The sequence below is a fragment of the Poecilia mexicana genome, unplaced genomic scaffold (genome assembly GCF_051168715.1).
Source record: "Poecilia mexicana isolate PSO_F unplaced genomic scaffold, ASM5116871v1 scaffold_5, whole genome shotgun sequence".
Classification (NCBI taxonomy): Eukaryota; Metazoa; Chordata; class Actinopteri; order Cyprinodontiformes; family Poeciliidae; genus Poecilia; species Poecilia mexicana.
The window spans coordinates 8673111-8699191 of NW_028263374.1; the positions used below are offsets into that span (position 1 = coordinate 8673111).

At 39.3% G+C, this 26081-nt stretch overlaps 1 long non-coding RNA gene across 5 annotated transcripts; it reads left to right on the top strand.

The window, feature by feature from the left end:
• The first annotated feature begins 2757 nt into the window (after nt 1–2757).
• LOC148159627 (uncharacterized) lies at nt 2758–5222 on the top strand. 5 transcript variants are annotated; one of them, XR_015762831.1, is made up of 6 exons: nt 2758–3055; nt 4083–4171; nt 4261–4378; nt 4559–4626; nt 4701–4816; nt 4916–5222. It is a non-coding gene; the product is annotated as an uncharacterized LOC148159627 (long non-coding RNA). The 5 variants fall into 5 exon arrangements; XR_015762829.1 differs by lacking the exon at nt 2758–3055 and adding an exon at nt 3242–3471 and having other exon boundaries at nt 4062–4171; XR_015762830.1 differs by lacking the exon at nt 2758–3055 and adding an exon at nt 3242–3471.
• The last annotated feature ends 20859 nt before the right edge of the window (nt 5223–26081 follow it).

The following is a 26081-nucleotide window of genomic DNA, read 5'->3' on the forward strand; positions in this document are numbered from 1 at the left end:
GCATCCTTAAAATGACTGGGGGAATGCCTGGAGTACGGCAGCATTTCTCCTCCGGGGCTGCTGGTTGAAAGCGAACGGCGGGAAGAGCGCTGAGGTGAGCGGATAGCCTGAACAGGGCGGGCGGCTGAGTAGCTGATGCTTACCGTGTAAATGTAGCTTTACCGACGAACCGCACAATAAATTTCATATCCCGGTCTGAAGAAACGGGTGGCGGAGCGCATCGTACATGGCTGGTAGATGAGTTTCTGAGTGTGACCAGTGAAGGTGTCGTAAATATCCCGTATTGCTTCCCCCCGTGTTCGTCCCCCGGTCTAACGGTTCGTCAGTCCGCTGGTCTATTTCCTCCCCTCCACCCCATCTTACGTTCGTTCATTCGCCCTCTCCTCCCACTCCAGGCGGCATTTCCCGTATTTTCAAACCCAAAGCGTGACAGGTTAGGTGGCAAGGTGAGTTTAATTAATCTATTAAACTCACTGAAGATGAATACATAAACTAAAAGCTGGATTGTAGACATTTTTTATAAGCATATTTGTGAGCCTGCCTCTTTGTTATTAAATTCAATAGAATTTCAGATTTTTCTATAACTTTTCTTCTGGTTAACTTAGAAAGTGAGCTATTATTGTTACAGGTTAGTTTTCTAAACTACAAAAAAGCAACTGTTAGGGATGCTCAAATATGAAAAATTGGACTGATATTGATATCTGATAGTAACACCGGTATTATGCCAGATTTACCAATATTTCATTTTAGAATTTTTTTTTATCCGATTACTCGATTAATCGTAAGAATAATCGATAGATTACTCGATTACTAAAATATTCGTTTACAACAGCCCTACTAGCAAAGACGTATATTGTGGATGTCCAGATTGGGATTGTTTTGTCTTTGATACCGATCAAAGTAATTTAAGAACAGGAATTTGTCGATGTCTGCATCTATTACCTAATTATATTAAATTATGTTTGTGTGCTTGAAAACTCATTAGCATAGAGTGGAAAAGCACTACATTTCATGAGCTTTACATGGGTTATATTAATATTGGGTTTGAGTCCCACTTAACTCTATCCTGGCCATTCCCTTCCTATGCAACTTCGCTCATTCCTCCATTTAGCATTTGTCCCACTGTGCTTGATTTCTCAGGATGCATTTCACCCTGGTCAATCAGCGAACAGAGGGACGAGCTGTAATGGTGAAATGTTTTACATTTGTTGTAGTTTGGAAATGGCAGCAGAGGAGGTCAACAAAACCATTTAGTCCAAATATTCAGTAATTAAAGTCACAGCATTAAAGCCATTTTCTTGTTAGCAAAAATACCACCTCTTCATAGTGTTGAGATGGGGCATGACATATGTCACGGAGCTGCACAGCTTTCTGAAATAAAATGAAAGCCCAAACAACAACAACAACATGTATTGGTAGCTGAAATAGGACAAAGAATCCAACACTGAAAATTTCAAAATGCTTTGACTGGGACCCTGACTGATACATTGGATAAGAAAGAACATTAAAACTCGAGAATACTTAACCCAAAGAGACATATTCATAAGAGTGATTTGATACAAAAGGCAACTATACAATGTAATACAGTACAGCATGTGACGTGGTCTAATACAGTGAGATTACAGGAGCAATTCGGCCTGTCACGATAACAAATTTTGCTGAGCGATTACTTGTCTAAAAATTTATTGCGATAAAAGACCTTTTGACACTGATTTAATGGAAATGACTAATAATGCATGCGATTTCCTGCCATAGATAGATACACTTTATTTTCAAACAAACACATAACACTGGAACTGATAAACTAAATAAACAAAACAACCAAAACAAAACAAAAATGGATTCTCAGTCTCCATTAACAAAAAACGTACTTGAATAAAAACTAAACAACATAAAGCCAAAGTGGAAATAAATACTGCATTCAACCAAAAGAGTGAAGATTACGAAGTCTGTATACTATATTGCCCTTCAGTAATCACTAGATTTAAATAGAGAAGATGGACACATATGACTACCTGATGCAGTAGTTCATACTACACGATTTTTTGCCCCTATTTTCCCCTTACAACAATCTTAGATCGTTGGCCGATCTAAGATTGTCGCTGGTGATTTCGTAAACGATCATCCTGCAGTGTGTGGTACGTTAGGGTAGATCGTCGGTCGTGGCCGCTCCGATCTAAATCGGGGGTTTTCTCGACTGGGAGCTTAACGCTGAATGTGACGGGTAGACAATCAGAAAGCGCGGATTCACCTCCATGTTTTCTGAGGGGAAATTACGGAGGGGAATCCCAAACAACTCACACAGCGCAACCCAAAGTCCAGCAGACATCGGAGATATGTGGAAACAACATTAATATTTATTCAACATTCTGTGCAAAGAATATAGAAATGACAAGGGGAGGAGTTGGAGCCAAATTGCTACCGCAGATGATAGACCCAGTAACTTTTCAGCTGTTCTTCGTTAACGTGACATAAATAGGTTATAATTATTTTCATTCAGTCAGGACTTTACGCTGACTCCAGCCACATGCATCACAGGTAGATTCTAGTAAAGTATTAATTAATGCCTGCCATTATTTTGTGCCCATATGGCTGGACACCACACGGCACAACGAACCCGATTGAACCGTTATACCTAGGACTTCTGTCGGCTAATGTGTGATCTCTCAGGTTTTGAAAATGGGCCGACAACTTGTGTCGTGTGCGCTGGACATTACACTAAGGAAATGAGGAAATGAGGGTCAGTGCACAGTAAAAAATGCTGGGTTATTTTCATAACCCAATTTCTGGGTTGAAGCTGTTGGGTCATAGGTTGGGTTAGTTTGACCAAATATTGGGTCAAAATTCATAACTCATGAGTTGGGTCAGAAATTTATCGGAAGTCTACATCTTGCACACTTCTGTTGGGCCAGGAGTTGGGTGGGTAGATTTACCCAAACGGTTGGGTTAAAGATGAAACTTGGAAGAAGCCACGCCCCTCTTCACAAGCCTCCATTTTCAACATGACTGTGAACATTGCATAACGGACTTCTCCTCTACTTTGAAATAAGACATGGTAAGTAAAAAGAAGATAAAGTTTCAACGTTTATAGAATTTTATACATAAATTGAATTTATTTCAAACATGTTTGATATTTATTTTTATGGTTATTTAAAATGTTTATTACGGTAGGTTCCTCTGACAAAGAGCTTCGGTGTTGCTACAATACGGATGTTGGGGAAAAAAATAGATGAAGGGGAAGGGCACAATTTGTCAAGTAAATTAAATTCAGTTTTTAATATAACCTCAATCATATTTGTTCGTAACTTAACATAGTCAAATTTTTAAAAATCGATTTAGTTTTAAAAGAAAAGGTAGTTGACGGTTTGTCCCCTGATTTTTGCAATATGCGCGCGCATCCTTAGCGGGCTGAGGCTACGTGTTCGAACACCAGCAGTAATGGCGGAGGAGAGCGAGAAGAGCTTTAATAATGTGGTTATATTATGCTTTTTGAAAATAAAATAACTTTTGCAAAGTTATTAGGCGATAAATTAGTTGTGTAAACCTGAATTATGCGCTCGGTTTATTAACATATAGCTTAATTACAAACATGCTCGGACGTGTTCGGACTTATCGCTCCCCTCCAGCCGCCGGCTCGTCTCGCCCTCTGTCAGTTGACCGGGCGGAGCGGCTCGTTAAGCCGAGAGAGAACGACCGTCTCCCGGCACATTGCTTTCAAACTCCCGCTGGTTTTAGGCAACGAATTAAAAGCAAAACTAAGACAATATCTAATGTTAATGTTTGCTCATTTTATTATTATTGTTACTACGGTATTAATTACAAATACATTTATTTAAAGTTGGTGCTGAAAGTTATTCAGCACTAAGTTTGTGTTAAGTTTTACTTCTAAATTAAATTATATGTCATTTTATTTTATTAAGTGCTATATTTATTTTTAGGAACATAAAATTACTCTGAACATTTGAAATTGCTGGCTAATTACAAGTTATTTGCAGTTGAGACAGCTATAAGATTTAATTCAGTCATTAAAGTTTGATTTGTGATTTTGTCTTTTCTGATAGATTTTGTAATTTTACATCCAGGATCTTCAGGAGAATTAAGCGAAACCCAAACTCCTCGTTCTCAACGAAGACCTTCTGCATGACCAAGAACATGAGTCTGCTCCCTCAAGGTATTGAAGCTCAGAAGAAATGTTCTCTAAAATGTTGTCATGCTTTTTAGTTACTGTAACATTTTAACACTAACTTATGTTTGATACAGAAGATGATGTAGTCCTGCAGCTGCTGCCAGTACTCCTTCCTGCTCCACCTTACTAATTTGGGAGAAGTTTCAGATCCATCAACCTGGAAATTCAGATGTTTTCATTGATATCCAGCCTGTAAGTCAACCTTCATCTCTGAATAATGCTCAGATTGTTTAAATAAGTGCATCACATTCAATAGTGAGGTTTTGTGTTAAACTAGAATCAGTCAGAAATTAGTTTTTGAGAATGTAGCCCTTTACCTTTAAATTCACTAAAGGCCTGTTTTTGTGCTTCTCTCTCTTGTTCTCAACGAAGATCTTTTGTATGGCCAAGAAGAGAAAGGAGCGGCCGTCTTCTCAACAACATGAATTTTCTCCCTTAAGGTATTGAAGCTCAAGAGATGTTTATAAACTGTTAACATTTAACATTTTAACACAAGCTTATGTTTCCCATGCAGACAAGATGATGTAGCCCTGCAGCTGCTGCCAGTGCTCCTCCCTACTTACACATTTGGGAGAAGAGTTTCAGATCCATCAACCTGGAAGTTCAGAGGGTTTCATTGATATCCAGCCTGTAAGTCAACATTCATCTCTGAATCATGCTCAAATTGTTTGCTGTTTATATAAGTTCATCACTAATGGCCTGTTATTTTCTGTCTTCTCTCTCCATCAGGTTGGGACAAACCTGGTGGTGCATCTACAAAATGTGACAACCTGTATGTCCTCATGCAGGGAGACAGGCAAAATGCTAAAGTGTCGTTAAAAATGCTCCTTGTTTAATGGCTGAAAGGTTTACTTGTAGTTTGCTTTAAAACAGACTTTTTTTCATTAAATGTTTTCTAATATGGAGTAACAGATACTTCTGGAGTTGTAGCCAAATGAATTGAAGTGATTTAACTACTTATGTTTTGTAACTTTTGTAAATGAAATTGCTGGCTCTATATATGTATCATGTGGAAATAAAAGAAGCTTTAAATTCATATGTCTTTTAATCCTGTTTTTATATAGTGAAATTTAAAATAATTTTTTTTAACCCAACTATAGTGGTATAATAACCCTTGTGTTGGGTTATGAATTTCAACCCAATTTTGGGTCAGTTTAACCAATTTAAACAAGTCAATTTAACCCAACGTTTGGTTAGTTGCCATGACCCAATGTGCTGGGTCAAACCCTCAACCCAACCCAGTTGGGTTAAAACAACCCAGCGTTGGGTCGGTCCATATTTGACCCAGCGCTGGGTTACGTATTGGGTTATTTTTAACCCAGCAGTTTTTACTGTGTGGAGAACACAGGAGCTGAGCCTTCTTTCATTTAGTGTCATCAACAGAAAGAAAAAAGGCAGGAAGAGACGATAAAGCCGATAATTAAAATGAGGTCGATAGGTTTAATTTATCGTGCGATTAATTGATTTATTGTTTATCGCGACAGGCCTAGGAGCAATGGCAATAATTACCTTTACTCCATTTGAGAAAGGTCTTGTTTGTGTCTATGTGCTGTGTCTGTACTTCTGCGATGCCAGATGGGTCCCTCAGTTGGAACTCTGACAGGTACACACAAGTCATGCCTCCCTCTGTGACCTGGTCGTCACAACTGCATGAAGTGGAACTTGCTAACAGCACCTATGCAGAAACGAGGAATTGTTGTGCAGATGGGCTGCTATGTGCTTGATTGTGCGTTGGACAAACAATGTCATACGTACTCTTAAAAAAAACACACAACTTAAATATCAACAACAGAATGCTCTTCATAAAAGATAATAAGGTTATTCTAACATTCACCCAAAGCTCTTCAAAAGAATGATGAGTCTTACAGTAAAATTTCATCTGATGTAATTCGAGGTTTGTTAAATGAGCCCTGCATAAAAAGCAAGACCTCTATCTCTCTCGGGATGTGAGTGCTAAGCTGCGTTTTTAAGCAAGAAATGAAAATGCATCTGTTTGTTTGTAAGGTTGTTCCATAAGGGCCAAAAAGTTGACATGACTTTAACCCCATGGAACAACTGTAAACTTTAGCCTTTTGCATGCTTAAAAGTTGATTGTCCAAAAAGAAGTCTATTAAAGGACCCTTTAAGACCAGCTTTAGATGCAATAGGAATGCCATTCAGGAAGTTGTCCAACATTGGTTAACATCCACATCTTTACTCACAGCACAAAAAAACAGCGCAATGCACCTGACAACGCATATGGCACACAGAAAGAGTGATGCAACACCGAAGACCTCACGGTAAGTTCCTTACCCACACAAATATGCCATGCGAGCGTGATGCGCAAGGTGTACAAAAACAGCACATCTGACCCACACAGCATGCACAATGCGCTGCACACACTCGCATATGTGTATGCCTATGTAGCCTATTTTGTCACAAATTGCTCTAAATAATAAAAAAGGAAAACAAAGCCTACCTATTAAAGTGAACTCTCCTCCTGCTGGTTCCCAGGCTCAGGTCCCATGTCTGTGACATCTAAAGGAGGAGCAGGTAAAATGACAACATTAGCTTCATTTCTGCTCTTTTTGCCAAACGTTTCAACAAGATTTAAATGTTTTAAAGTCTGTTTACTCATTCTTAGTTAGATTCATTGCACAGTCTTGTTTAGCTTATGGAAAAAGCGGCATCTGGTTAACAAACAAAAGTAAACTAAGTAGTTACAATTAATTTAGGATGAATACCATGCACACAGATGTGCCTACAGCACATTTTGACACAAAATACTTTTTTTTTACCCCACAAGTTTGTTTAGAACAAAGGAGGGGCAAATAAATAGTCAAATAACTATGATCAAACATTTTTTTTAAACTCAAAGGAAAAATTAATATTACACACAACGTGTACTCCTGCGGCTTACAGACGAGTGCAGCATATACATGTAATTTTTCTTTTTCTTTTCAAATTTAGTGGGTGTGGCTTATAAATTACAGCGTATTCTTGTTTCAACCAACCAATGGAGAATGGATGTGCATGCACATATTTAAGGAGTAATTTGTCAAACAAAATTAGGTATTCATTCACACTGTGGCGTAAAGATAAATTAAGCCACGACTCTACATAAACAGAAATCTCCAGAGTGGGAAATTTTTTTAAACCTGCTAAAAACAACATACAAAAACAATACTCGAGTCTTTGGGGACTCATAAACATCAATCTTTGTGTGGTTTAATCCCTGCACCAGTCACTGTGTCACATTCGGAAACAAGCTATTTCTAAATGGCATTGAGATTTTGATGACACAAAGCTGTCGTTAGGGTTGTAATCCTCACAATGGCTGCGACATGTGCTGGTTTTTGTCTCGTATTTTCTTTGTGTCGTTCCTTTTGTGTGACACTTTCCTTCATATTATAAGGACCACCAGGTCCATAAGTTAACGAGCGGCACACCAATCGGGTAAAGAAATTATATTAAATAAATGCAACAGGTCACCTGCAAAAATGCCCCAGTTGAGAAACACTGTCGTCTGGGAGGATGTACCTTTTTTGCTTTAAGTTGGTTTCAGCAACAACTCCAATTCAACACCTTCCACCATCTTCCAATCCAAAATCCCATCAAGGGAGTTCTCAGCATGGCAGTGATCTCCGGCCAAATGTCCAGACACTTTCTCTGTGCAAATGCTTCTACTGCTTTTGGACAAACACAGCAGTGTTCAAACCGCAATGAATACATCAGAATTAGCTGCTGTGCTAACTGTAAGAAATGTTATGAAAAACCGGGTGCTGTTTTGAAAATTGTGCGCAAGCACTTGAAAATGGTAACCAAGCTTGCTGTTATGTATTACAAGTTTCCCACTAGTTGTAATTCAGAAATGAGCTTGGACTTACTCTGCTTCGTCTTGGTCACTTCCGGAGAACTCTGGAAGCTACAATCGGAAGCTAACTTCAACGGCCGCTTCCTCCAAAATATATAAACATATTTTATATATAAAAAACAGACAGTCGACATTTATCCAGGTTTGCTTTTGACTGAAACAAATGTTTTGTCGGAGTGTCCAAGCGAAAAGTAATAGAGCCAAGAACTACATTGTTTTCAAATAAAGTTGCCAAGCTTCAGCTCACTGATAAACTCAGCATAGGTCGCCATTTTTGTTGTGGTAGTGTGTGAACCAAAAGAAGTTGATGCATTTAGATTTGGCCCCTCCTCGTTTACATAATAAGGCAGAAATAATGGGCTCTTTGCACCTCAGCTTCCGCGTTCGGGGTAAAGCGGCTCGATTGTTTCCGATCCAATACAAATATCATTTACATCAGGTGCTTGCAGGGCTTGGCCAAGGTTTGTACATCGATCCGAAGCCCCAACAAGTCAGCTGGAGAAAGGTTTTAGATGTTCGCCTCGTTATACATTCACTGACACGAAGGTGAGTTTTACTTAAACTTTGTGGCTAACATTAACGTTAGCTTATGCTAGTAGGCAATATTCTCGGACATTGTTCTTGTAAAATGTGCTATTTAAGTATCTAAACATTCTAACGGACAATGTATTTATCTTATTTTCAAGTATATTATGTGTGTTTATTGTCGTTAGTGTCAGAGACTAATGGGGAGGTTACGGTTCGGGCTTTTTACTTCCGAAGCCTGACGGAGCTCAACAAGCCTCATAGCTTAACAGTAGCGCAGCTCTGGTGTCAGAGATCTGGTTCAGCTGTTCAGGTTCAAAGTTGCTGCTTTTAGAAAAATATGACCGTGTTGCTTCATGTCTCCGTGTTATTTCGTTTTATTACCTTTGCATGTTTCTTGTTCAGAGCTCAGATAGGACGGTGTTTACAGCAGTATGTACAGGCGGATCAGTTGCTCGGCTTCTGGCTCTGGTCTGCTCTCTCGTTCCCATAAACTCTTTCAGGCTGAATATAGAAGTGATTCCATGGAAATAACTCAGGGAGGCTCCTTTATTTACCATCCGTATCCCCGGTAGTTTTAGGCTGATCCGGAGTGAAGTGAAGGCTGCAAACTTTGCTGTGCGGCGTTAGCTGGTAGCGACAGATATTTACAAGCCATCTTCTTAATTCAGGATCGCTTGGAAATTAACGAAAACTTAAAAGCCCATTATATTAGGAAGACAACAATGTTAATAGTATTGTTTTTTTGCATCTGAAATACGACTTCGTCTTTTCTACCAGTCATGGTAACTCAAAGCGGAAAAAAGTGAGCCGCATTAGCTCCTGGAGATGTGACGTCAACGCCTTAGGTGCAAAGAGCCCATTAAGGCGAAGAAAAAATAGTAGAAGTACAAAAAGATTTTTTAAAAATTAAGAAAAAAACAAGCAGAACGAAAAATGGCAAAAAAATTAAAGAAGAAACATTTGAGTAAAAGGAAAAACATTTTGTATGTTTCAATATATAATCTGTTGGAACTAATCTAAAAATAAATATGAATGTTAAATTATAAAATATGAGATTACGTTATCCTTTTTAAAATTAATTGGTGCATTTTAAGTGTATTGATGTATTTATTGGGCCACTTATGTGTGCCGTTATTTTTTAAGTCTGTCAGCTTCCGACTGAGGATGTCAGTCCTTCATAGTAGACTGACATTAATAACCAGGCCATTTTCTAAGTCACCCAAATCCTCATTCTTCCTGATTCTGATGCTCATTGGATCATGAATTCATCTTCACTATGTTTAAATGTGTAAATGCATTGAGTTGGAGTGATGCACCTAGCCAATTTGCTATTTGGCCAACTACATCACATAATTAAACAGTTGTAACTAATAAAGTGACAGATAGGTGCATTTCATTTTCACACCACCATCAGATGTTGGCTCAAACAGTCAGTCTTTAAAACCACTATTCAACTTTATTGCCATCCAGAGAAAATTATTAACTTTCTGTCAAATGACTTCATGTAATAATATCACCCAATAAAACAATAATAAAATACAATAAAATGTTCTGTACTCATATGCAACTTACATTCTTGATAGACCCAAATACTACACACAGATACTCAGAACTATGCCTGGGAGATTAACAACACACAGACCTACAGAATCACTTGCACACACACATACACACACACACTCTCTCTCTCCCTCTTCTTGCAGTTTTGCGTCAGTGCTAAGACCACAGGGACGGTTGACATTTCACTCTGGCTCCGTTTCCATTCCCTGTGATCACAGCCATGCTGCCTCGCCTCCCTTAAAGGTCACTGTTGTTGTTTGTCAAAATTCCAACAAAAACACACCATGCATTGCTCCCTGTGTGAGAGAATGTGTGTTTGTGTGCGTTTGTGTGTGAGAGAGACAGAAAGAGAGAGAGAGATACAGAAACAGAGGTGGAGTTTGTGTGTGTAACTAACATGGTTTCAGAACAAGAATTGTCAGTCAAATCAAATCAGATTTTTAGAAACCTGACCCAGATGCTGTGTGTGCGCAAGAAGAAGGTGTGCTTTGAATTCCTTTCCTGTTTGGGTGGTCTGATATCTTTTCTTGTTGTTTGCTTAAATTTTAATGAGCCTTTCTGAAATAGTGTCACCATAGCATAAAGTTTGTACAGAAATATCAGATTGATTGGAAATTGCAACAGAAATACATGCATAGAAATGTTTATATTATGATTTGGATTTAATTAAAATTATTTTAAAGAAAGAGTCGAGCAATATTTTCTGAACTAAATTCTAGTTTAAAGTAACATTTCCAGCAACAGAAATGATGTCTAGTTTACATGGATTTTTTTTTTTTTAATCATTTTTATGTATCCTTTGGAAACCAGATATATCCCTTTTTTTTGTTTTCAGATAAAGGTAAACTAGTAAGCTATTATCATATAGTCAAACGGTCAAAGCAGGTGAACAAAGACCAAAAAAAGAAGAAAAAAAAACAGTTTATTTAAATATATCCATCCAATGGTCCAGAAGTGTTAGTTTTAACTAAAACATATACAAAGATGTAAGCTGCAACACAATGCTACCTCAAACCAACCCAGAACAGTGAGTAATATTTAAATTAAAGCATTATGACCAATTGTAGAAAGATTCAATGTATCAGAAATAATAATAAGGGACAAGCAGTGAACACAAACTGAACCACTTTGTCACAAGCAGTGGTGGCAGTACTTTGGAAATATCACAAGTAAGGCAGTACTTGCTGTACAGAGACACTTGTTGGTATGTTAACAGGCGATATAAAAGGCTAAAAAAACATTGAAATGGTAATTGTAAACACTGTGTGTTTAGTTTGATGCCATATTAAAAGAATGCCTGTGGAGCTGTGTATCACTTACACTCACAGTGTGATATCGTCACTGGGCCTAATATACAGATAAACTCAAAATTATTCAAACTCCTGGCAAATTTAAACATCTGCTTTTTTCACGTAACCATGAAGTTTGTTTCTAATGGTCAAGGAAACAAAAGGACAAACATAAAACAATCTAAAAAATATTATTTTGTTTGTTTTTCTTTACATTTGATTAAATAGCATGTCGAAAGTTATTTATTGCGGTGTCAGTAATCAATGAAATCATTTTTATAATCGCTGATGCATATCTCCACTGACTATTTTGACAGTTTATGTTAAGTGATGAGCTCCAAATCTTTGAGGCTCAGACGCCTCCTTTCCATCACCCTAATCTTTAGCTCCTTCAATACACTCTGTATCAAGCTAACGCCATAAGGTCACCCCAAAGCTTTAGTATCACTTCCAGTCTAAAGAGAAACATTGGTAAAATGGAAAGATTACTTAAAACCTGCCATTGTTTGCAATGTTTAGAGTTATATTGGGATATATATATCAGTCATTGGTCAGGTCTTGACATTTTATTCTGTTTTAGATTTTGGAGCAATAAAAAACCGAAACACAACTCAAGAGTGAATTTTGATGGGGACTTTGTTGTTTAAAATGTTTTTTTGTTTATTTTTTGTTTATTAATAGTTGTGCTGCTGTCTTATTCTGTCTCAGGTTTCTTCACTCAGTTCGATCATCCAAATCTCTTACTGATTATAAGATGTGCATCTACAAATAGATGTAAGGTGATCCCATACACAGAGCAACTACACCAAGATAGCTGTCTTTTTTTTTTTTTTTTACATTAGTCTAAATATGTGAGGGTTTTATGTCATGAAGATCAGCATACTTACCCCGACTCTTCTGCCAGTTTGTAGTCTGCCTGTTTATCTGTGCTTAGCTTTGTTTTCTATATTGCCCGTCGAAAATGTGATCTATCGTTCAGGCACGCTACTAAATATACTTTTAATTACACTGAAAATGATGGAACCCATTGAACTACAAGTCTGGTGCTTGTTCACTTAGCACAACACTCGACTTCATTTACAGTCAAAGTCCTGCTGAACAAAAGCTGACCACAGCCACAAAGCCACAGCACAAAAAAACACAAGAAAAATAAACACAATTTATCACGTTTTATGTGTTTAATCTACCACATGAAATGTATTTGCTTTACAGTTAAAGAACCACATGTATTGGCTTTCAATCTTAGAAAAACACCAACGTTTTACATAAAAATAATCAATTCGTTCTTTTTTTGTTTTGGTTTTAGAATATTTCAAATGCACAGACATTTAAGGAAAAGAAGCTTCTAGTTTGAAATGACAAATCAGCCTTTGTACTATAACTCCCATTCTGTTCTGGAAATTACAGCCAATTTCTTCAGCCTTAATAAGCGGCACACAACGACAAACAGGATATACAACAACGCACAGGCAAATTTTTTATCTGAAGGCAAATGGAACAGAGACTATATAAGCTAATGTTCGTAATTTTGTATTGTGTGAGAAAGCCACAGTGACTCGGAGAGAACACACACCTGCATGGAGAGAACATGCAAGCTTCATCGTCTCTCATACAGAGAGATGATTTAAACATGGATCCCAATCCCTGACCCACCCTGCAGTCTATAGCCCTTGCTTAGCTACACTAAACAAGCAAATCAGAGTTTTCCTTTTGCATTATTTAAGTTCTTCACTGCAAAAGTAAGTTTTATAAAATATGTATTTTTCTGGAGATTTTTGGTGTGACTGTGTTAGCTTATGCTACTCAGTAAGAAATAAAAATAATAATTCCGCAAACTTTTTAAGGATACACCAAAGATCAAAGATTTTGTCAAACAAACAGGGACGCACACATCACTAGGTTTCTGCTGCTTAAGATGAACCTTTATCTTATTCAGTGTTATCACAACTCGCCTAAACAGAGCCCTGCTTTTGTACGAAAAGACCTGGAAGGGATGGTTGTGGACGTGAGGCTCCAAGTGTAAATTCTCAAAACTCCACAGTTAATGTAAACCCATAAGCCTGCTGTTCATCTCTTCCTCATCATCTTCAGTAGGAATCATGCCAGGGCTTTCATCTGACAGCTTGACAGATAGATTCCTACATGCATCCCACATTCGGGTCTGCAGCTGGAAGAACTAGCCATTTCCTTGATGTGTTTTTGGTCCCCAAGCTACTGGTGCCAAACTTGGATGTTTTGCGTGCCTGTGTGCCCGTCCCTCCTGCTCCGCTCTGTACCCCTGTGGCAACTGCACACTTCATCTGATGTTAAAGCAGCCTTATGATGATTTAGGTCGGGGGAGAAAACATGCCAACATAAAAACATACTATCAAGACTTTCTGCACTGCTGTAGGATTGAGTTTTATTTCAACAGAAGAAAAAGGGAGAGAGTATAGAAAGACCTTTTATTATATCTAAATGGAGTGGTTTGCACAATTTTCCAAAACAGGTGCAGATGATGAGTAAATTGGTGCATACAGTCATCTTAAAGAAAATTCACATCGCTTTTAAATCTGAGGCTTTACAAAATTTATGTATTTTTACTTTTGGGGGTTTTAAATTTTGGCTTGATTCTCATTTCTTAACAAAACTAAAGCATTGAGTAGTTTGATAACGATGCAATTTTGCATGAATCAGGTGTTTCAATGATTGCCAAAGGTTAAACCTACTGTCATACATTACCTGTAAGTTATTTTAATTGTTTTTAAGAAAACTCTACCATGTGGCACAATGTTCATTATAGAACCCACTTCAAGCACTGTGCCGTTTTCATTAAGAAAAGGAATCACGTCTATAATTTGGCATTTATAACAAAGCAACAAAACTCCTATGATAAACTAATGGGAATGAGTTATTTAAATTTCCTTATATACTGATAACATATATATGCTAAAAAATTATCTGCTAAAAATATTAACTTTTATTACCAATCAGTGGCAGTTCCTGCCCTGTCGATCCCAACACATAACCAAACACACACCAATTCCTCCGATGAACTTTTTCAACATGTATAGATTAACCTACACAAATGACAACTATCAGTTTTGGACTTTGCTAAAATAATTTCACCCAACTATATTTGTGCTTTTCATAGTTATCTCAGTCTAAGGTGGTCTTAATAAAAAAAAAGTATGTATATGAATTTTAAAAAATATTGGTGAAATGTATTTTTTTTCTGTGTTTTTAGACAGAATACATGCTTCATGAATCCTAAATCCCATTTAGGTTTGACCAGTCCAAATATTTTGGAGTCAGGACTATTTTTGATTAAATGTGGTCTACATTATTCAAAATTATTCCAAAACAAGCTTGAAAGCTGCTAATCAGACCTGAGCTTCAGCATCTTTTGCCAGTTGTGGTGTACTGACATCATTTTTGAAGCACTCGGCCTTTCAAATATATGCATGAAAACAAATAGTCTAAACTGATTGATGGCACTTTTTTCTTTTGAGTGCTGGTGGTACCACTCGTATACCTTGTTTCCCTGGGTGGGGAGCCATCTTGTCCATATCCAAAACTGTCATAAAATATTCACCTACAGTACATAAAATGTTTCGGCCCTTAACTGCATCTATATTAATATCCAGGTAGCAGAGAGCAGAAATCACTTCACTCTTTAGTAAAGCTAACATACATTTGACGGTATATTCTGAACATCGCAGATGAGACTGAAGGCACTCCTTTTCCCTGTTAATATAGTTGGTTGTACTTGAGTGTGTATGCTGCGCAGTGGTTGTCCCTGATCTTGTATGCAGCGTCTATTACAGAGACTGCATTATAATATAAAAGTGCTTTGTGTTTTTGAACAAGTTCCTCCTATCTCATAATTGTAGCTGCCTTGGGCAGATCTGGATAAGATTGGCAACTTTTTTTTAATAATGATATTTTTTTTTACCATATTTGTCCCCTGACCAGGACAGAAAAAGGATAAATCGGATCCCTTTAAATTACAGTGTAGTTCATCAATATTTAACGTTTGTAATGCAGGACATTTTTAATTGTCAAAGAGTAAATGTTGGAAGGTTTCAGATTCAAGACAGAGCCAATGAAGGCAGTGTAGTTTTTTAAAAGCGCCATGAGGTGTTGCCTTCAAATACTATCATTTACAGCCCAGAATGATTGCTCATGGTTATTTTTCAGGGAGAATTTGTAAGAAAAATAACATAACTACTCGGGATTGCCTTGAAAAAACAAGGGGAAGAAAAAAAAGAAAAGAAAAGAAAAAACAATTCAGATAACTGATTGACACACCCCCCTATTCATCACAATGAGTGATGGTGGAAAGTATCTGTGACCAAAAAACACATTTGGAAGGTAAACATCCCCACGTTGTGCTCGCACGCAGACACTTTTATGAACGCGCGCGCACACGCACATGCACAAACATGAAAGTAGTTCAATAGCTATTACAGTGTAGCTTTGAAGATATTTGGTATCAAATGATTGGTGGAATCTGCTTCAAGCAATGAACAGAAAAAGAAAAGTTGCATCTGTTGTGTGAGCGTGTGTGTGTGTGTGTGTGTGCGTGTGTGTGTGTGTGTGTAACAGTCTTCTGCCTCTCCCTCCCATCCTTCCTCCCCTCTCTGTCGCTCACGTCCACAGCCATTAGTGAGGCGGCCGCTGAGGCTGCCTTGTTTTGACAGATGCTCACTCTGTCCAAATGCATCTCTGAGGACGTTATGGCGGTTGTCACACTCTCCCTCTCTTTCTCTCTATTTTCTCCTTCGCGTTTCCTGCTCTTCTTTTGTCCTGTACTTTTGGCCGCTTCCAATTACTTTTTTTTTTTTTTACTGTCGTTTCTATTAGAAACGCTACACTTACCTGAAAACATATTTTTCGCTATCCGTAGGAATTGAAGACCTACTGGTACTTGCTTTCAGATACATTATGACAATAAAACCATAAAGTCAAAGGTTACCAGTGTGGGTGAACTGAGCCTGCCTCGACTGCCTCCGGGCTTTGATATGGACGCACTAGTGTGAACTTTGTAGCAGGTCACCCTTTCTTTGTGTCATCCCTTTGGGCACCTCGGGGGAAGAGTTTTGAAGAAATGGGGGGAAGGGAGGGAGGACACAATGCCAAGCAGAGAAGGTCTTCGGGTCACTCAAGGAGCCCACAGCCATAGCGGTGGTATGACGCTAATCACCTGGACACAATGAGGCCAGCGTTGAAGGATGTAACAGGCCCGACGCTGCTAGATTCAGATGTAATAAGAAATACAAGCCTGCATGTGTTATCGCATGTCATGCCTAAATAATAAATTCAGTGCAATGATGGATGCGCTTGATGAAAAGATTCCCGTTTGAACCGGGCGAATTTGCTGTGGGAGATTGCAATCCCTTGTTATTCATCTTGATTCCTTCTGATGTTATTGATAAGCTTTAAAGATTTAATTTTCTTTTTGAGTCTTGTAGTTCAAATGTTAGAGTTTTTTTTTTTCATATTAAAAGTTTAAAAACATTTAAAGAAGATCACTTGAGAAACACAGTTTTGTGCCATACCCCTAGAATTACAGAGAGAATAATAATTACTGAGCATTTCAATGTTTTTCTCGGTAGTAAATGTAGGGCTTATTGGGCTGTTGACATGAAATTCCCAGCGTATGCCAGGATCAACCAAAGCAATCGATGAGTACCACAAAATACACAATTTCATCATAAACCAAAGAGACTCTATTCCACTTTCGATAGGAGAATACGGATTCAGCTGATACTCCACTCCGGGTTTTCCTGGTTACCTACAACAACTGACTGACTGTAGGTTACAGGCATAAACAACAGTGAATCGCTAGTGCAGGTTGCTAAAACCTGAAAAAGGTAACGTCTAGCATGTGTCATGTCACTAGGTTAGCCACCTGTCGGTGTGCACAGAGTGGCAGTCACTCTGTGCACACCGACAACCAGACACAACCTGTGACTGGTTGTGTCGACTCTCAACCTTGTCAGCTCCATGTGAACACTGTTTCCCACCGAGCAGATTTATGTGCAACACCTAGCATACAGTTGTAAAAAATTAACCTTTGCGCAGATGTGTTTGGCGGACGTCCGATCGGAGTCCATCTTGACTAAGAGTGGGTCTTTGTGGAGTGAAATATGTCGGAGGCTTAAGAAACTCCCAAGATTTGAAGACAGTTTATGTGGAAAAAATGGTTCAAATTGACACCTGAACGATGCTAGCTTGTCCATACCAGAGATGTCTCAAAGCTGTCGTTGACGACGAAGCTTGTTGAACATCATTTTCAATACTTATGACTTACATGTGGTTTAAATTGTGCACTAGTTTGTTTTTATTTCTTTGTGTAGATTACTTAAGTTGCTAACAACGTCTGGTTTGAATTTCATGTTGCCAAGCCCTTTAGAAATATATTTACTAAGAAAATAACCCATTTCAGATGTTCAGTACTTTTTTCCCCACATATTGTTAGTGGCTCATGCAATATTACAAGCACACAAAAACCCAAGTCAAAGCCTCAGCGATTTATGGATTCCTGCTTATAACCCTGTCCATCACTCAATTCTCCCTCTCGCTAAATCATGCATGCGCGTCTAAAACATGCCAGCTGCCCCATACACGTACATCGGTTGATGTGTTTGCCCCGGAGGGAGTTGAATCTGTTTGCATGGAAGTTTGTAAGAAGCAAAACTTCACCTGCACATTTATTTTTTTTAGTCCCACTACCGCTTCTGCATGCTTATACCCAGGTGAAGGTGACCTTGCCCGGAGGATTCAGAAATACAGAGCTGCCCCTCTGTCCTTTTTTTTTTCTTTTTTCCTCTCGTAGCCTTACTTTGTTGACTTAAGATGAAGAAAGATGTCAGTGACTTTCTTTTTGAGTGTGTGTGTGTGTGTATGACACACACACATGGCCAGGCTTCAGGAGGGGCTGAATCACACCGTCTGGGCTCTCCGTTGGATGGACAGGACTTGGCTTAGGGCTGAGAGGGTCCTTTACGCCTCAACACACTCTCTCCCAGGTCCATAAACCCTCCTCGATCCTCTTCGCAAATGTGGGTGGAATGAGAGGAGACATGCCAATACATCCAAAGATTTCAGCCACTGCTGGACAGGAGGTGAATGAGCGAAGGAAAAAGCCAAAGAGACGGAGTGGACAAAATGTTTAAAAAATGAGAGCGACTCCGTGTGTGGGTGTACGCGCAAGGACTTGCACGTGGACAAAGACGTATGAAGTGCGAGCACCGCTCTTCAGACAGTGAGTGCAAGGAAACAATGAATCAGACTGAATAGCAGTGGTTGAAAACAAAATGAGACAGAAGCTGAAGTGATTCAGTGTAACAGTACCTTTTCTGTAACCTTGCCAAGAAGGCGCCGGCGCTGAGTGGTGGAGTGGGGACAGGGAGAAAGAAAGTAGGGGTCAACTTCATCTCACTCCTCTTAGTTCTCCACTCTATCTCGCATCAATCTATCCTGAACAAGCTCAGCCCTGGCCTGAAAAGTTTTTCAATTCAGATTGAAAAAACACAATCTTGTGAACTTCATTTCCATGTGCCCCGGCTGACAGAAGTAAACAGCCCCTTTGAGCAGAAGCGTTCCCAAAAGTGTGAATGAGATGTACTTTCTTTTGCCAAGGTTGATTTTCTTTCATTGCTCTAAAGTTTTCGTATCCATTTAATTACATTCTCCACCTAAAAGCCACACATTTTAATGCACATATTAAATATTTAAAAGAATATCCAGAGTGGGAAGCTGAAATACGTGGAGCAACGCTAGTTGACATGCTATTGGCTGCCATTTTCAAAGCATCCAGTCCAGGAAGTGCATTTATTTTTCTTGTCGCTGATTGGTTTTTCCCCCCAAAGAGCAGAGTTAAGGAAAAGTGTAGATATTAGCTCCTGCTAACATGGTTTCCAAGGTTTCCAATATGGCTTAATATACATAGTAATCAATATTAAGCCATATTTAGTATTAGAAATATAGGTAATAACAAGCGTCTCCAGAGGGTGTCTCAACTGTGGATTTCTGCTATCCTGTAGCCTGGTAAAAACCAGACCCTCGTTCTACACTTTGCTTTGCATAGTAGTTCTGGGTTCCCAGCTGCTGAGTAATGATTGCTGGAGGCCTGGTTTTAACGTGTGACACATTCAATGCTCCAGTTCGAAAGAAACTGCGCCGAGAAGTGAGATTAGAATCGAGCAGAATGGTGTAGGAAGGCAATGGCCAGGCTAGCTATTCACAGGTGACTGTGGTCCCTAACCCTCGAAACTACAGGGATCCACTGTATTCAATTACATCCTTTTGAGGTAGACCAACACAAAGTCGTCCTTAATTGCGTGCAGAAAATAGTACATGACTTATATAAAATCCAGAGCAACTAAATACATTAATATGCTAATTAGCTAATAGAATCCAATCACAGTATAAGTTGTTCTGTGAAGAAGTCAGAAGTTCTTTTTGTTTTTGTTTTTTCATGTGAATGTTGGACATTTCACTCAGTACTGTTCAACGTATATGACAAATGTAAATAGTATGGGACAGCCATAAACCTGTTAAGACCTTAATCGGCAGGCTAATCAGTGATGGCAGCATTTGTAGAGAAGCAGTTTCAAGTACATCTGGAGAAAAACAGGCATTTATATAAGAGTTGTAGGACAAAAGTCAAGAAAGAAAGAAAACCATTAGAGGTTCTGCTTAAAGTGTATCAAACCCACAAAATGTGCTGGTCTGAGACAAAACTGAAACTGAAATGTAACATGTGTAAAACTAATACTGCACATAACCCTAAAAGTACCATTCATGTGAAAACCTGGTGGTGGCAGCACCATCCTGGTCAGAGTTTACACCCAAAATGAGCCAAATTCAGGCCCATCCTGGAATCAAACTCATTAGTAACTCCAAAAGTCGTGAGACTGGGGTGGAGATTCACCTTCCAGCAGGTCAAATGTCAAATTTGTGAAAGCAGAGGTTACAACAAAATATTCACATCAAAACATATGGACTTGTTAGCGTGGCCTTTTCGGAGTTTCGATCTAAATCCAACTGAAAACACTTGGCAACATTTGGAATATTTATTCTTACAAAGAAAACTTGGCAAACTAACTGGGGGGCGGTGATTACGACCGCTTGCCACACTTCTAAGATCGCTTTGTAAAAAGAATTTTAAAAACCATGTCTCATTTTCTTTCTGTTTCACTGTTATACATTAATTTATTCCAATAAAATACACTGAAGACAATGAGACAAAATGTGAAAAAGTTCAAGGGGGATGAAAACTTTTGCAAGGCACTGTAAACGTCTTACGAGGTGCTTTGAGGCTAAGACAACACAGAGAGAAAAACAAAACAAAACAAAACAAAAAAAATATATATATGACAAAAAGCAAAAAGTGCAGCAGCACCAAACACAAACACCATCCCGAACAAAGAAAACCGTAAACAAAAGATAAAAGCAAGTCTACAGTCACATCCAGGCATACATGCTCAGGTTCTCTGCGGCCTGGCCTTCTTTGCTGTGACAGGTGACTTGATCCTCGTTCCAATCCCAGCGCAAACCTCTCAGAGGAGCAGCGATGTCACCTGAACATAGAGGAAAAGAAATCAAATCTGTTTCAACTGAGAAGCGAACAAGGGAGAGCGCCAGAGGACAAAGCAGTGATAGCGGATAAAAGAGGAAAGGGGGGGGGGAGAAGCAAAAGAGAATGATATTTGAATTATGTAACTAAGCTCAGGGATGATTTGGGCGATTCCACCGTTGACACCAACATCATTTCTCATTACCTGAGAGCCGCGTTGCGTCTGGTGCTTTGCTGTGTCCTTTGAATCGTCTCACGCACAGCTACCAGAGCGGGAGAGACCAAGGGAGTGGGGGGGAGGAGGAGGAGGAGGAGAAGAAGAAGAAAAAGGAGAAAACTCGGGAGAGATATTTGGAAGATGAGAAACAAAAAGATTAAAAGTACATATCTGAACAAACTGGAAATGGAAACCCCCCCCCAGCAATTTCATACATTGAAATTGGTTGATGTGCTTGCTTTAAGGTCTTTAGTATGCCTTATACATGCTTGAACTTCAATAAGAAAGCCAAAATAAGAAAGCATGTGGAATTTTCTTTTGTCTTAAAAAAAACTGGTTGAAGCACTTTGAAAGCTGCATAGTTGTGTTAATGGCAAAAGGAGCATCACGAAGCTAAAACAAAGAACACATGTTGCATTTTCTACCTGTGTGTGGATCGGAAACGACACAAAAATGCAAATTTTAAGGTCAACCTGTAGCTGAATGTCACAACAAAGTACATAAATCTGGAAAATAAATAAATGGCCTACCAACACTTCATGTAGATTACAGAGAAAAGTTTTATCCATAAAGCTGAAACCAGTCTATTCTTCAGTAAAACACACACAACATGATGCTTCCGCCTGCTGCTTCACATTTGGGATGGCGTTCTTAGACCTGCGAGCTTCTCCTGTCCACATTCAAACAGAAAAGTGGTCATTACGGTCAAACGCTTCAATTACTGTTTAATCAGATCAAAGGAAGCACATAAAAATTAAAGTCTTTGTGCCTGTGTGTTTGTAGAATGCATTATTTTTTATGTTGCTTTCTTTATCCAGTGTTCTTGTTTTTCAGCCTATTTTGGTACAAGGCTCATTTCACACAGCGAACAGTAACGCTTCTTCCAGCTAATTAAGGCCTTTTGATTTAAGTCTGCCATTGAGTTCACACCAAATTTAAGTGCAAATGTTGCAAAACCTGTTATCCAGTGTCCTTCAGTTTAATCTGGTCGATCAACTGCAGTGAAAAGATTGCAGCAGTTGCAGCAGACTTCAGCTCCTCTTGAAAATTCATATGATCCCTTGAAACTTGAAGTCTGTTTTTTCTGTTTGGTTTCAAATGAGGGCATAAAGCGAGCTCAGGTCTAGATGTGTTCTCCTCTGCTGAGGGCTGGTCTTGCCACCTGGGGTTGGTGCGGGGCCTCGGGCCATCACGGCAAATGGGTGGGAAGATGGCGGTGTGGCCGTCTCCCGCCCGGCGCCCCTGCGGTCTGTTTTACTGATGCCCTACATCTACGTGGTAGGGCGCACACTCACACCGACCTCACACCCGAAGGCAACTGGCTTGTGATTCCTGATTACATGTGAACTTTCACTGCATGACCTGAGAAAACATTCTTTAAGGCGGTGACTTCCACCAAACCCCGCTCACCGAATGGCTTCTTTCAAGCTTGATGTTCTGAAAGTTATGGATAAAAGAGGACGCTCTTCCCGGCACCACCGCACTGGCACGCACAGATATTTACACCCAGTGTGCCTGAGATGTGCCAGTCTTTTCCGTTGCCTTCAGTCTGCAGTGTGGGGGTGGTTGGCGCATGACACGTTGCTTAAAATAGACGTTCACCCTCTTTGCAAGATGAGGTTGACAAAGGAGTGAGAGGGAATGAAAGCTCATAAGGGAGCAAGAGAATGTGACAGTGACAGAGGAAAAAAAAAACAAAACAGAGGAGAAAGGAAGACAAGCAGAAAGAAACAAAATCCTCCCCATGCACCAAACTAGTCCTCAAAGGAAACAAACATATACAACCGTGGAAGTTTGAAACGGAGGAGAAATTAATATTTCAGGTGAGGGGAATGAGTCAGTTTTTTTTTTTTTTATTCAGGAAAGTAAATGAGGTCGTGCTCAAAGCGGTGATGTAGCACACAGAATAATGAAAGAGACATTTAGAGATGGAAAGCATAGAATTTTGGTTCAGTATTTCTCAAGTCTATATATGAAAAAAAAAAGAAAGAAAACTGAGTACTTACTCATTGAGTATGAGAATGAGTATGTATCAACTGTGTGTAAATGTTGTGTCCTATCTTCTGTCATTTCTTCCAACTTCCCATGCCCTTCTTTTCTCTGTCGTTTCCTTCAATTCTTTTTTTCTTCCCTTCTTCCACTATATCTGCCAATGACTTCGTAGTGAGGATTCATATCTTCTGTCACAAAATGGGTATGAATAACTAGGAACTTTGAGAACTTGCACATGGAAAGTATGTGAAAAATCTGTAGGAACCCCGAAGGTAGCATCATTTGTTCAACATCTATAGAGTTTAGCCACTGTTGACCATCAAAAGTATTTTGACACCATCTGGATTCATTACAAGAAACCTTTTCAAGCTTTACATCAAACTTTTTGAAGCTACAAGTCAAAAAAGTTTCAGGTGAGATAAAAATACATTTATTATTTCCACTCTGATCCTTCTTGGCACCCGGCTGCCTCACGCTGACTTTTTGAAAGTCTTCTTGTAAGAGACACATCAGCGAAGGCCAGCGCGAGATTTGATTAATCATATATCGACATCAAAGGTCTGATGGCTTTCTGTCAGATGAGACTCGAGATGACTTTGAATCTTCTGGCGAAAAAAGCGAAAATGAATCACCGCTTGCCTCGGATAGATGTTAGTACCTTCCGTCATTGTTAATCTGCGCTCGCCAACGCCTAAAGTTGAGCTGTCAGCAGAATGAAGCCTCTGTGTCATCTCTCCCTCCGCGCTCTCCCCCTGCAGTGCACGTCTTCCAAGTGCTTAAGATAAGTGACAAGACATCAGAGCCAAAGAAGTGCTATAATACCAGGAGAAAACTCTGCTCCCGTACGTGAGAAGATTCCTGGGCGTGCTGTGAGGAATGTGGGCCCACGTTGGTTATTACTCATGCTGAAACATAAAAGACACAACAAAAGTTGCACGCACATTCTCACCGCGAGCAAAAATTAACCCCTTCACGAAGCGTTTCTTCGGAAAGTAGGTTTGTGTGGCTGATTCAAGTCACTGTAATCTCTGTAAGAGTCCATCACTCTAAGCATCGACCCCCATTCTGCAACTTTTATCCTTCTGCCCACCCTGCAGTCTCCTCTCTGACGGGCTGGCGGCCTGCCACTATTAACTTTCCTTCTCCTCCTCCCCTTCTCTTCCTTTCCTTCTTTCTTGTCAAGTGTTTAACTCCACTCTGCTGCAGGAAAAGCGCTGAATCATCAGCTCTGGGCCCAACGTATAAAAGGCTAACGCGGGTCAGGTGTAGGGCGTGCGCATATCTGTAAGAGTATATATACACGGTGGCAGGTTTGTAATCAATACGGTGCCACCATAGTCCCTCTGTGGATTTGTAGGCTGCTGCATTAATGACCTGTGATCCACAGGGGCTACATTATGACAGCTGCTAAGTTTATTTTAAAGCCCCACGCCACAACCGTTAGCAGGAATAATGACCTCAAGTTCATTTTATGGATGTGTATTCATGGAGGTTTTTTTTTTTTTTTTCTTGCAGACTTCAAGACAGAATATTTTAATTGACAATCAATAGCCATCAGACGTGTGGAGTCGTATTTCAAGCTCCAGAGTGTGAGAGCATGCAGGTTCTGGAAGGTATTCTAGTTGTACCTAAGGCTGCATTCTTCTTGGTAAAGATATTTTGTATTGTTTGTAAAGTCTCCTTTGAGGATCGCAGCATGACTTTAAGTAGCCAAATTAATTTCGGATACATCTTAAACCTCTTTACGTCGGCTTTAGATTGGACTTCAGCATTAAAAATTAGCCATAAACTGTAGTATCTTTGTAGCATCTTAGAAAGGTCTTCTTCTAGGACAGGACATTATTTTGAGGAAGTAATGTCTTTTAACACATAAATGTTTGACTGAATTAGTAATTAACAACTTTTTAGAGAATTTAATCTCACCATTGATAAATAATGCAATAATTTGGAAAAACAAAAATGCAGACCAAAAGTGCGGTGTCACTCTAAAACCAGACTGAAAAGATCTGATATTTTTCTGTTTAAACGATTTCTCTGTAAATAACGAAAATTATTGTTTTGAGCGGCAACGGTTCACTATGACTGACAACACAAGCAGGAAAAAGCTGTGTTTTAAATACTCTGGCCTCTAGCTATTTTATCTTAGCTGCTGTTAGTTTAATAGTTTTTAAGCCTGTTTCATGTAACTGGGAGGCAGCAAAGAAAAGAACAATGCCCATAAAAGAGGCAAGCTCACCTTGCTGCACTATCGTGAGTAAAACACACACTGGAATGAAGTTTGAACTCTTATCTTTAGCTGGAACATGCTCCCAGGCCTGTTTTATTTGGAACAGTTCTAAGATTTTAGTGGAAAAAAGTCAATGAAAATACACAACAAAAACACCTTGGTTGATCGTCTTTATCTCTGCCCAGGACACAACCTACTGTGATGGAGCTGCCAGCATCGATTAGCTTCTCCCTTGAAGGCCCAGCAATCAACGTTGGTTACTGACTGCAATCTTGGGAAACTTGTAGCTACAAGGTTCTTTCTGCAGAATTCTGAATAAAACCAGGATCTAGGTTTATTCCTTTGCCTGAGAAGTATAGGTATTGGATGCATAAAACTGCAATCTACTTACTGTTTTGGATCCACAGCTCCTGGACAAGGAGTGGCCGTCCTCTGCCAGCGAAAGAAGGATTCATGTTTGGCATGCTTTGTCCTCTCCAATGTGACATCAGCTCAGAAAGAGGGTGGGTGTCGTCCCAGTCCTGTGTTTTAAAGGTCCCAATGGCAACACAGAGTTTCGTTCCTGAGACTCCTCCTCTTCCTGCTGAAGCTGGAAGAGGGTAGATGCAGTGCTTTGTCGAATAATATAGTTACACCACCTTCTGGTAGTCAGTCCTTCATGGCT